The following is a 12,671-nucleotide window of genomic DNA, read 5'->3' on the forward strand; positions in this document are numbered from 1 at the left end:
CAAGAGTATTGAAAGTCAGAGAGATCTATGTGTACAGGTCCACAGGTCACTGAAAGGGGCAACACAGGTGGAGAAGGTAGTCAAGAAGGCATACGGCATGCTTGCCTTCATTGGCCGGGGCATTGAGTATAAGAATTGGCAAGTCATGTTGCAGCTGTATAGAACCTTAGTTAGGCCACACTTGGAGTATAGTGTTCAATTCTGGTCACCACACTACCAGAAGGATGTGGAGGCTTTAGAGAGGGTGCAGAAAAGATTTACCAGAATGTTGCCTGGTATGGAGGGCATTAGCTATGAGGAGCGGTTGAATAAACTGATAGAGGTCTACAAAATTACGAGGGGCATAGACAGAGTGGATAGTCAGAGGCTTTTCCCCAGGGTAGAGGGGTCAATTACTAGGGGGCATAGGTTTAAGATGAGAGGGGCAAGGTTTACAGTAGATGTACGAGGCAAGTTTTTTACGCAGAGGGTAGTGGGTGCCTGGAACTCGCTACCGGCGGAGGTGGTGGAAGCAGGGACGATAGTGACATTTAAGGGGCATCTTGACAAATACATGAATAGGATGGGAATAAAGGGATACGGACCCAGGAAGTGTAGAAGATTGTAGTTTAGTTGGGCAGCATGGTCGGCACGGGCTTGGAGGGCCGAAGGGCCAGTTCCTGTGCTGTACATTTTTTTTGTTCTTTGTTCTTTGTATGCCAGAGGGAAGTTGGCGATGGTCTCTTCCTCACCACCGGCCTTGAATGTCATGTGCAAAGGCAGTGAGACGTGGGGCATGTATGAAAGATCTGATGACCAGGGCCCATCTCGCCACCTGCCAAGCCATGCCTTCTTGCTTGTCTGGAGGTTTTTGTGATGAGGCATTCTTCCAAATTACTGAGCCGGCTCAGGGAACCATCCTACATGGCCCCTCTGACACCTTTTCCCCCAGGCCTCAAGGAAAATGTGCAAACCTCTGATGAATTGAGGTCAAATGTTATTTTGCACTAACTTTTCCAAATGGGACAGGCGGTGTGCCACGACCACAGTCGAAAGGAAACCCACTGGGAGCTGGCGAATCATTACAACACTACAGGTAAAAGTAAAATCGCAGAGTCCCAGATGACTATAGGCTGCTTTTCCCTTTGAGGGGGAGAGCTGACTGGTGGTGATTTAACCTGAGGGTCACACACCTCAAGTGAGGGGGCAAGATTGAAAAAGCAGGCCGTTCATTCAACACTACAACATAGCTGAGAGAAGCACTTATACAACTGTGCTGCTCCACATTTAGGTAAATATTTTCCAGTATGTTTTCTTTTTTGATGGCATGATCCAGTTCTTTTAAGGTCTGCTAGTTAAGCTGTGAGGAAACCACCTTTTAATGAGTGGGGCCCCCAAGTAAGCTACTTTTTCCTGCACAGCCATGCGGTATCATGACTTGTGCTTGCTGCTTAAATAAATGGTACGGAGAGGATTAATTTCTTGTGGCCCTGTCTACAGCCTCATTAAGCAACTGCAGTGGGCACTATATTGGGGAGACACCATTTAATTTCTACGCCTTTGAACTATTGTGCAAATAATGTGTACCATATTGGGATGACAAAATTACATTTCTAAGCATTTGAATTGTTGTAAAGACAGAAAAACACGTCTTCCATTTCTCAGAGATATGCTGAATGGTCACCTCCTGACCGAAATACTTGTCCTAAAACATTCTCTGTCACTACTGGATGATTCTCAGCACTTGGAAATTCTACTAAAAAAAATTACTAATACAACTAAAACTTCTGGCCCCTCAAATAATTATTCTAAATTAACCTCGGTGGCCTCGTTGGCCAGCTAACCAGACCATTGCAGGCAATGAATGCAGATGCCCTGCTGACTATTGGTGTAATAGGACCCCAGTTGCATAACTGAATGAAGCTCTCAGCAATGGGGAAGCACCTCAGAAAAATCAGGCATGTAAAAGTTTAAGCCTAGCCTTGTTTCCAACAGATGGGTGGGAAAGTCAAATGTATCTGCAGGTAGCAACAGAAAAATTACCATGTAAAAGAAAAGCTCTCCGCCCCACTCTGCATACAACTCCTGCCCCACAACATGTACAATAGACTCTCATTAGCTTTCTCAGTTTTAAATACTGCATACGTCTCCAACACCATCACCATATTCTACAATGGCATAAGAAGATGGCCCACCCTACCAATTTCTCGGGACAAATGGAGCTGGACAATAAATTCAGCCTAAATTGCCCATACAACAACGACAACTTGCATTTACATAGCACCTACAATGTAGCAAAATATCCCAAGACATTGCGCAGAAGTGTTACCAAACAAAATTTGACACTGAGCCACTCATAAGGAGATATTAGAGCAGTTCACCAAAGGTTGGTGAAAAATATTGGTTTGAGGGGGCAGTTTAAAGGAGGAAATCACTGTCCAAAATATCCTGCTGGGAAGTGGATATCAGATGACACTTGGCTCAACCTTGTTACATGCCATTTTTAATTAAACTGCGATCCTTCTGGTCTGTATAGCTCAGTTCCACACCTGGGAAACAAATTGCAGTATTTGAAAAATTGCTTGAATTTAACACTTTATGAGCAAAATCTTAGATAAATTTTAAGTTAGTGATTGAAGCTTAGAGATCTTAATTCTTAAGCTACATGTTGTAAACTTGGTTTGAGTTTCTAGTTTTGGCTTCAGTTTTTTTCTAATCAGATCGTTACCCATTATCTCTTTGTGTTTTTATTTAATCCTTAACTAAGCAAGCTCAGCCTTTACTAAATAAACATACCACAATCATTCAACTTCGTTATCTAGTTCACAGTGACAATCCCTGCATGAATTGAGGAGATCTTTCTGGAACATGGGAAGCAAGCTAACTACTTATAATTGGAAATCATTGAAATTATTGATCAGGAAATACATGGACATCGACAGCCATTCTTTTAACTGTTTTCCTCCTTTTTATTTTGCCACATTTTTCCACTTCTTTCTTCCTTTGCTGAGTGTTTATTTGCTGCTGGTGTATGGTTCTAAAAACCTGTCTCCCCTACCCGGCGGGGCGGGGGAATCTGGCGTAATGGAGTGGCGTGAACCACACCTTTAGGGGCCAAGCCCTCACCTTGAGGGGCTAGGCCTGCGCCGGAGTGATTTCCGCCCCGCCGCCTGGCAGGAAAGGCCTCTGGCGCCATGCCAGCCGGCGCCGAAAGGACTTCACCAGGCGACTCATGCGCGGGAGCGTCAGCGGACGCTCACGGCATCCCCGCGCATGTGCAGTGGAGGGGGTCTCTTCCGCCTCCGGCATAGTGAAGACCATGGCGAAGGCGGAAGAAAAAGAGTGCCCCCACGGCACAGGCCCGCCCGCCGATCGGTGGGCCCCGATCGCGGGCCAGGCCACCGTGGGGGCACCCCCCAGGGCCAGATCGCCTGCGCCCCCCCCAGGACCCGGGAGCCCGCCCGCACCATCTGCTCCCGCCGGTAAGGTAGGTGGTTCAATCCACGCCGGCTGGCGAGGGTTGACATCGATGGGACTTCGGCCGATCGCAGGCCGGAGAATCGCCGGGGGGAGCCCGCCGACCGGCGCGGCGCGATTCCCGCACCCGCCGATTCTCTGGTAGCGGAGAATTCGGGACACGGCGGGGGCGAGATTCACGCCAGCGCCCTGCGATTATCCGACCCGGTGGGGGGGTCGGAGAATCGCGCCCCTTAGTCACTTCCAGTTCTTCATTGAACTGACGATTCTTCAGGTGCAAGCACACCCTGAGTGTCTCCAGCCATTAGACATCAAAAGGCATAACAGTGTAACCTGATCCTGTCCCTTCCGAAGTCCCATACATGTGCTCTTCTGGCAAGGGTCACTCAATAACAATCGGGTGCGGGGGATTTTAGAGCCCGTCCCCTGGCATGCTTGCAGGTCAGACGGGGGCAGGTAAAATAGAACAGATGGCTAGCCCACCGTCATCCCACCCACCCCCAAGCTACTCCCCCTTAGTACAATGGGCAGGTATGGTGTCAGCCAGCTGGCCTGCCCTTTAGCCTAAGACTCTTAACTGGTCAGATTCCACTTCCACTGCATTAATACATGTGGCAGGGGAAAGTAAAACAAAGGAGGCCAGACAGTTCTTTCATGACCTTGGGCAAAAGGCAGAAAGGAGGGAGGGGGGTACCTCATTTGGAGGTTGGTGCCAGTGCCAATTGGGAGCATCTCCTCCAAGATGGTACCCCCTTTGCACCTCCCCCAGCCTCCAATAAGATTGGTCGGCAGCTCTTGAGGGTGGGACTTGCATTTCCTGGGGTGCGGAAGTCCCACTCTCATCTCGTGAAGGCTGCCCTTAGTGTGTTCTCACTGCGGGGCCACCTTTTTTAAAGTCAGTCGAATGGCTTTAGGAATAGGACCAGTTTGGACCAGTATTCATATTTCCCAATTTATACTGGGGTTCCAATTTAAGGTTTACAAGGCCCGTTTGGATCAATATTCATATTTCCCCGTTTTTTTGTTTTTTTCCTTCCAGCTCGGCTCAAGACTGAGTTTAATTTCTACCGGGGCAGGGGAGAAAGGTGCAAGCAATTCCCCCCCTCCCCCACCCCTGCCAAAACCTGCTAAGATTCACCCCCAGGAGTAAAAACCTTGATTGAACTTCCCCCCTTTTAAACCCAGTTTCCGCACCCATACTGGTGCTGGAACCAGCTGATTTGGCAGGTGCTGGAAATCAAAGCTGAGGCAGATGCGCAGATGTGCAGGGTTGGTAGATTGGTCATGCTAAATTGACCCTTAGTGTCCAAAGGTTAGGTGGGGTTATGGGGTTACGGGATAGGGCAAGGGAGTGGGTCTATGTAGAGTGCTCTTTGATGGGCTGAATGGCCTCCTTCTGCACTGCAGGGATTACAGCGTTCTATGATTCCAAGAGACCCTGATTATGTCACTTACCCCACATATTTTCACAATCCCACCAGTCCTAGAATGGAACACTATATTGGAGAACAGTCAGGCTTTCAAGGTAAATATGGAAAACTCATGCTGTTGTGTTAGGAAAGGGGATCAAAGAGCTGTGAAATGTTTGTTCGACGAGAGCAACTATTTGGGTACAACAGAAGAGAAACAAATGACAATTACAGTTTGCACAGTGATACTTTCTAAAGGACAAAGCGCACAGATGTGGGCCAACAGAGTCAATGCTTTACAAGTTGATATTGGACAAACAATGAATTGGAAAAAGAGAATATCTGCCCAGCCCAAACAAAGCAGTGCACACACATTCCTGACACTGAGGTTTTTCTGTTCTCCTTTCAGGCAGCACAAATGTATCCTTCAGACTAAAAACATCAACAGAAAAATGAACATCAGTTTAATGGGATGATGTTGGTTAAAAACATAGGGCGGGGTTTTACAGCCATTCCTGGCGCTGGGATCTTCGCGCCAAAGACAACCCTATGAGGCGGGATGGGCGGGGAAGTCATACAAAATGCCATAGACCTCAGCGGGACCAGAAGATCCCTCCGGCTGCCAATAGCGACCCACCTTCACCTCCGGAAAACAGGCCGCTGGAGGGCTGCAAAATCACAGAATTCGATGATCTTTGGGATGCAAATTACTTCAGTTCCTGCACAGGGGTCCAGAATTTGGAACGTATGTTTAATATATCAGAGCTAGAACCATTCAAAATTCACCCTATATTTTGGTGCTGGCAGAAGATGCACCCCATCCTAACGTATTACATATATGCAAATGACAGGGTGATTTCGGAATTTTTTTTTTCAGAAACTCAATATCTGCTTATGTACAAACACTGTGCAACCTCTTGAGCACAATTCACCCAAAAAATGACATTTGAGCGAGTTTGGCGGGTGTTTCCTCTATTCACCAACACTTAATCAATTTTTGGGGAGTTTCTCACCGGTCAAGCTCACACTTAGAAATTCTTTCTGCAATGGGGAACTAAACCTGCCGGTCATACCAGCTCCTCAGAGATCGGGGTGCCTTTTTGAAAGGATGCCCGATCTCAAAGTAAGCTTGAGGGTGTCCCACAACCCCCACCCATGGACAATGTGTCCCCCCTCAGACATGGGGTGTGATTCACCTGAAACATTTCTATGTCCGGTTTCGGGCAGGTTTAGAGGGGTGTTTCACGGTGGCTACAACACCGAAAAACGTCTCGCTATTCAGCGGCACTTTGCTGTTTTTTTGGCCTCAAGGCGTTTTTCTCACTGAGGTTGCGATTGAGGGATTACCTGCTGGCGAGCTGAGGTTCATTAGTAGGAGAGACTCCGCGCACATCGGGTTGCCATTTTGGAAGCCTGCCCCAATCTTTCCTCTCAACCCTCTCAGCAACCCCTCCCCCGTTTTTCACAACCATCTCAGCCCCCCCAGCAACCCCCCTCAGCCCCATACTACCTGGTAAAGCCTCCCGGGCCAGATACCTGGCACTGCCAGCTGGCACCCGCACAGTTTTCTTTTATAAATTTAGAGTACCCAATTAATTTTTTCCAATTAAGGGGCAATTTAGCGTGGCCAATCCACCTACTCTGCACATCTTTGGGTTGTGAGGGCGAAACCCACGCAGACACGGGGAGAATGTGCAAACTCCACACGGACAGTGACCCAGGGCCAGGATCGAACCTGGGACCTTGGTGCCGTGAGTCAGCAGAGCTAACCCACTGCACTACCGTGCTGCCCGGCACCCGCACAGTTGGTGCACAAACATTTCACAGCTCTTTGATCTCCTTTCCTTACATATTAGCCTGATTTTTCCATATTTACCTTGAAAGCCAGACTGTGTCCAATATATTGTTCCATTCTAGGATTGGTGGGGTGTGAAAATATGTTGTGGGTAAGTGACACAATCAGGATGGCCTCATACAATCAAAGAATGATAGAATCCCTACAGTGCAGTAGGAGGACATTCGGCCCATCAGATCTGCACTGACCATATGAAGAAGCACCCTACCTAGGCCCACCCCAGGGTAGCACTGCCAGTGTGCCCAGCTGGCACTGTAAGGTGCCCAGGTGCCAGGGGGAGAACCAGGGTACCATCCTGCCCTGTTCCCGACCACCCACGGGTCCCAATGGCCTAGGAGACCTCCCAGGTTCTGTTACACAGAACCTAGGTCTTGCAGGTGCGGCCGTTGAGGCCCAGGCGCACAGGTGAATCCAGCAAACGCATAGTTAAATGAGATGTGGCATGGTGTGAAGATTGCTTGGAAAATTGACTTTTTAAAATTAATTCAAAGAATGTGGATGTTGTTGGCTAGGCCAACATTTATTGCCCATCCCTAATTGCCCTTGAGAAGATGGTGGTGAGCTGCCTTCTTGAACTGCTGCAGTCCATGATGTGTAGGTACACCCACAGTGCTGTCAGGCAGAGAGTTCCAGGATTTTGACCCAGTGACAGTGAAGGAATAGCAATATAATTCCAAGGCAGAAGAATGAGTGGCTTGGAGGGGAACTTCAAGGTGCTGGTGTTCTCAGGTATCTGCTGCCCTTGTCTTTCTATATGGTAGTGCTTGTGGGTTTGGAAGGTACTGTTGCAGTTGAGTTGTTGGTGCATCTTTCAGATGGTACACACTGCTGCTACTGTGTGTAGGTGGTGGAGGCAGTGAACGTTCGTGGAAGGGATGGCAATCAAGCAGATTGCTTTGTTATTTCATAGAATTTCATAGAATTTACAGTGAAGAAGAAGGCCATTCGGCCCATCGAGACTGCACCGGCCCTTACAAAGAGCACCCTACTGAAGCCCACATATCTACCCTATCCCAGTAACCCCCACTTTACATTTTGTGGAGACTAAGGGCAATTTATCATGGCCAATCCACCTAACCCGCACATCTTTGGACTGTGGGAGGAAACCGAAGCACCCGGAGGTATCCCACGCAGATACGGGGAGAACATGCAGACTCCGCACAGGCAGTGACCCAAGCAGGGAATCGAACCTGGGACCCAGGAGCTGTGAAGCAACTGTGCTAACCACTATGCTACTGTGCTGCCCTTTTATTTAAGTTATGGATGGTGTCAAGTTTCCCAAGTGTTGTTGGAGCTGCACTCATCCAGATAAGTGGAGACTATTCCATCACGCTCCTGACTTGTGCCTTGTGGATGGTGGACAGGTTTGTGGATGGTGTACAAGCTTTAGGGAGTCAGGAGGTGAGATACTCGCCACAGGATTCCGAGCCTCTGACCTGCTCTTGTAACCACAGTATGTATTTGGCTTGCCCAGTTGAGTTTTTGGTCAATGAAAATGATGTTGATAGTAGGGGATTCGGTGATGATAATGCCATTGAATGTCAAGGGGCGATGGTTAGATTCTCCCTTGCTGGTGATAGCCATTGCCTGGCACTTGTGTGGTGGGAATGTTACTTTCCACTTGTCAGTCCAAGCCTGGATATGCTGAACATTGTGCACTCATCTGCAAACATCCCCACTTCTGACGTTATGATGGAAAGAAAGTCATTGATAAAGCAACTGAAGATGGTTGGGCCTTAGGACACTACCCTGAGGAACTCCTGCAGTGATGTCCTGGAGCTGAAATGATTGATCTCCAACCACCACAACCATCTTCCTTTGTGTCAGGTATGACTCCAAACAATGGAGATTTTTCCCATTGACTCCAGTTTTGCTAGGCTTCTTTGATGCCATAATCCTTCAAATTCTGCTTGATATCATGAGAAGTCACTCTCACCTCACCTCTGGAGTTCAGCGCTTATGTCAAGTTTGAACTAAGGTTGTAATGAGGTCGGGAGTTGAGTAACCCTGGCAGAACCCAACTGAGCATTTGTGAGCAGCTTATTGTTCAGTAAGTGTTGCTTGATAGCACTGTTGATGACCCCTTCCATCACTTTTCTGATGATGGAGTGTAGACTGATTGGGTGGTAATTAGGTGGGTTGGATTTGTATTGTTTCTTGTGTCCAGGACACACCTGGGCAATTTTCCAAATTGCTGGGTAGATGCCAGTGTTGTAGTTGTACTGGAACAGCTTGGCTTGGGGTGTGGCAAATCATGGAGCACAAGTCTTCAGGACTATTGGCAGAATATAGTCCGGGTCCATAGCCTTTGCACTATCCAGTGCCTTCAGTCATTCCTTGATATCAGGGGGGATAGGGGGGCACGGTAGCACAGTGATTAGCACAGCTGCTTCACAGCTCCAGGGTCCCAGGTTTGATTCACGGCTTGGGTCACTGTCTCCTCGTGTCTGCATGAGTTTCCTCCGGGGCTTCAGTTTCCTCCCACAGTCCAAAGATGTGGAGGCGAGGTGGATTGGCCATGCTAAATTGCCCTTGGTGTCCAAAAGGGTTGGGTGGGATTACGGGGGCGGGGTAGGGGTGTGGGCTTGGGTATGGTGCTCTTTCCAAGGGCCGTTATGGACTCGATGGGCCGAATGGCCTCCCTCTGCACTGTAAATTATATGATTCTATGATCACGTGGAGTGAATCGAATTGGCTGCAGACTAATGCTGGGGATCTCTGGAGGAGGCTGTTGCTTGTTCTTTTGACATGATCACTGGTACAACCTAAGTTAACCTTGCACTAATATGGACAGCTGTGGCATTCCTGCAGCAAAGTGAGCAGCTCAGGGCCAATTGTCATCATCACCTTCTTGCTGGTTGTCTTCCTTCTCCCCCTCAAGCCTTCTTTAGGAGGCTGCAGATGATTGCTACCTCCTGGTGCAACAATCTGAGACACTGCTGTCTAAACTTGTCAAGGAAACTGAACGTACTTCCGGTTGCGGCTATGCCGAGGTAGGTCGCACGTTCGGCAGCTCGGCAGGAACGGACTTTTGGGCTCTTTAGAGGGGCCCCAACGGCAATTGTTCGACGGCTCCCAGTGTGGGAAGGTGACAGCAAGGTTCCCCCGGCACTGTATGGATTGGACCAGGAGTGGAGTGGTTAAGAAAGTGATTCTGGTGCAGCGGAAAGTGCGAGGGAGGAGAAGCAAGATGGCGGCGGGTGGAGACCAAGCAGCGTGGGGGCAGTGGTCGCAGGAGCAGCAGGAGATCCTCAAATGCTGCTTTGTGGAGCTGAAGGCAGAAATGCTGGCACCAATGAAGGCGTCGATTGAGAAGCTTGTGAAGACCTAGAAGGCCCAAGGGGCGGCGATCCGGGAGGTGCGGCAAAAAGCCTCGGAGAGCGAGGACGAGATCTTGGGCCTGGAGGTGAAGGTGGAGGCGCATGAGGCGCTGCACAAGAGGTGGCAGGAAAAATTTGAGGACCTGGAGAATAGGTCAAGGAGGAAGAATCTTCGGATTCTGGGTCACCCTGAAGGAGTGGAGGGGCACGAAGCTCAATTCGCTGATGGGCGCGGGAGCTTTCCCGAGGCCCCTGGAGCTGGATGGGGCTCATCGGGTCCTGGTAAGGAGACCCAAAGCCAACGAGCCGCCAAGGGCTGTAGTGGTGAGGTTTCACCGCTTTATGGATAGAGAGTGTGTCCTGAGATGGGCCAAAAAAGAACGGAGCAGCAGGTGGGAGAACACGGAGATCCGAATCTACCAGGACTGAAGTGCAGAGGTGGCTAAGAAGAGGGCTGGTTTTAACCGGGCTAAGGCGATTCTCCATCGGAAGGGGGTGAAGTTCGGGATGCTGCAGCCAGCGCGATTGTGGGTCACGTTCCAAGATCGGCACCACTATTTTGAGACGCCTGATGAGGCATGGAGCTTTATCCAGTCTGAAAAGTTGGAATCAAACTGAGGGTTTGTCGTGGGGGGGTGTTTACTGCGTTTGGGGAATGTTCTTTTTGTTTTGGTGCTGGGTGGGGATGGGTGAATGGATTTGATTTGGGGGCTGTGGGAGAGTGTGGGCGTCGGTGTTGGAGGGGCAGGGCTCCGCGGAGGAAGAGGGGGGGTGGAGGCCCGGGGATGGGGAGTTGGTGTAAGGCCGCAAAAAAGGAGCTGCGCCAGAGGGGGCGGGGCCGGCTTAGACGGAAAGCGCGGGCTTTTTCCTGCGTTAGGGAAGGATGGGGGCGGGGCCGGGGGGAAGGGCGGTGCTGGAGAGGAGTGCACAGTGATTGCCAAGGGGTGGGGGGATTCTCATACTGGGGGGTCGATGGAATGGCGGGAGAGGCCGGGGTCAGCAGAAGTCAGCTGACTTACGGGAGTGTAATGGGGGGAGAAAAATGGCTAGATGAGGATCTAGCGGGTGGGGGGGGGGGTAAGGGAGGGAGGGGTGGGGGGGAACTGGGTTGCTGCTGCATTGACCAAAGGGGAGCTGGAAGTAGGAGAGGTAGTCGGGGCGGGTGTCCGCCGCCTGGGGGACTGGAGGGTGCGGGAGGCGCGGGCACGTGGCTGGCCTAGAAAAGGAGATGGCTAGTTGGCAGGGGGGGGGGGAGGGGGGCACGAGTAGCCCCCTGATCCGGCTGATAACTTGGAAGGTGAGGGGCCTGAACGGGCCGGTCAAGAGGGCCCGGGTGTTCACGCACTTAAAGGGACTGAAGGCAGACTTGGTTATGCTCCAGGAGACGCATCTGAAGGCGGCAGATCAGGTTAGGCTGAGAAAGGGATGGGTAGGGCAGGTCTTTCATTCAGGGCTGGATGCGAAGAACAGAAGGGTTGTAATACTGGTGGGGAAGCAGGTGTCGTTCGAGGCACTGAATATTGTAGTGGATAATGGAGGTCGATGTGTGATGGTGAGTGGTAGGTTGCAGGGGGTGCGGGTGGTACTGGTAAACGTATATGCCCCGAATTGGGATATTGCCGGATTTATGAAATGCATGCTGGGTCGGATTCCGGATCTGGAGGTAGGAAGCTTGATAGTGGGGGGGGGGGGACTTCAACACGGTGCTGGACCCAGCACTGGTCCGTTCGAGGTCCAGGACGGAAGAGGCCGTTTACGGCCAAGATGCTCAGGGGGTTTATGGACAAGATGGGCGGAGTGGATCCATGGAGGTTTGCCAGGCCGCTGGCCACGGAATTTTCCTTTTCTTCCTATGTCCATGGAGCCTACTCCCGGATAGATTTTTTCATCTTGAGTAGGGCGATAATCCCGAAAGTGGAGGGAACGGAATATTCGGCTATTAGCCATCTCGGACCACGCCCCGCATTGGGTGGAGCTGGAGTTGGGGGAGGAGAGGGACCAGCGCCCGCTGTGGCGCCTCGATGTGGGACTGTTGGCGGATGAGGGGGTGTGCGGGCGGATGCGGGGGTGTATTGAAAGATACTTGGAGGCCAACGACAATGGGGAGGTGCAGGTGGGGGTAGTCTGGGAGGCGTGAAGGCGGTGGTCAGGGGAGAGCTAATCTCCATTAGGGCCCACAGGGAGAAGAGAGAGGGGAGGGAGAGGGAGAGGTTGGTGGGGGAGATTTTAAGGGTGGACAGGAGTTATGCAGAGGCCCCCGAGGAGGGGCTACTTAGGGAGCGACGGAACCTCCAGACGGAATTCGATCTGTTGACCACGGGGAAAGCAGAGGCACAGTGGAGGAAAGCGCAGGGGGCGACGTGTGAGTATGGGGAGAAGGCGAGTCGGATGCTGGCACATCAGCTTCGTAAGAGGGAGGCAGCGAGGGAGATTGGTGGAGTTTGGGATAGAGGGGGAATACGGTGCGGAGTGCGGTGAGAATAAATGAGGTATTTAGGGACTTCTATGGGGATGTGTACAGGTCTGAGCCCCCAGCAGGGGAGGAGGGGATGCGACGATTCCTAGATCAGCTGAGGTTCCCGAGGGTGGAGGAGGAGGAGGTGCCTTGTTTGGGGGCGCCGATTGGGCTGG

Source organism: Scyliorhinus torazame, chromosome 3 (assembly GCF_047496885.1).
Source record: "Scyliorhinus torazame isolate Kashiwa2021f chromosome 3, sScyTor2.1, whole genome shotgun sequence".
Classification (NCBI taxonomy): domain Eukaryota; kingdom Metazoa; phylum Chordata; class Chondrichthyes; order Carcharhiniformes; family Scyliorhinidae; genus Scyliorhinus; species Scyliorhinus torazame.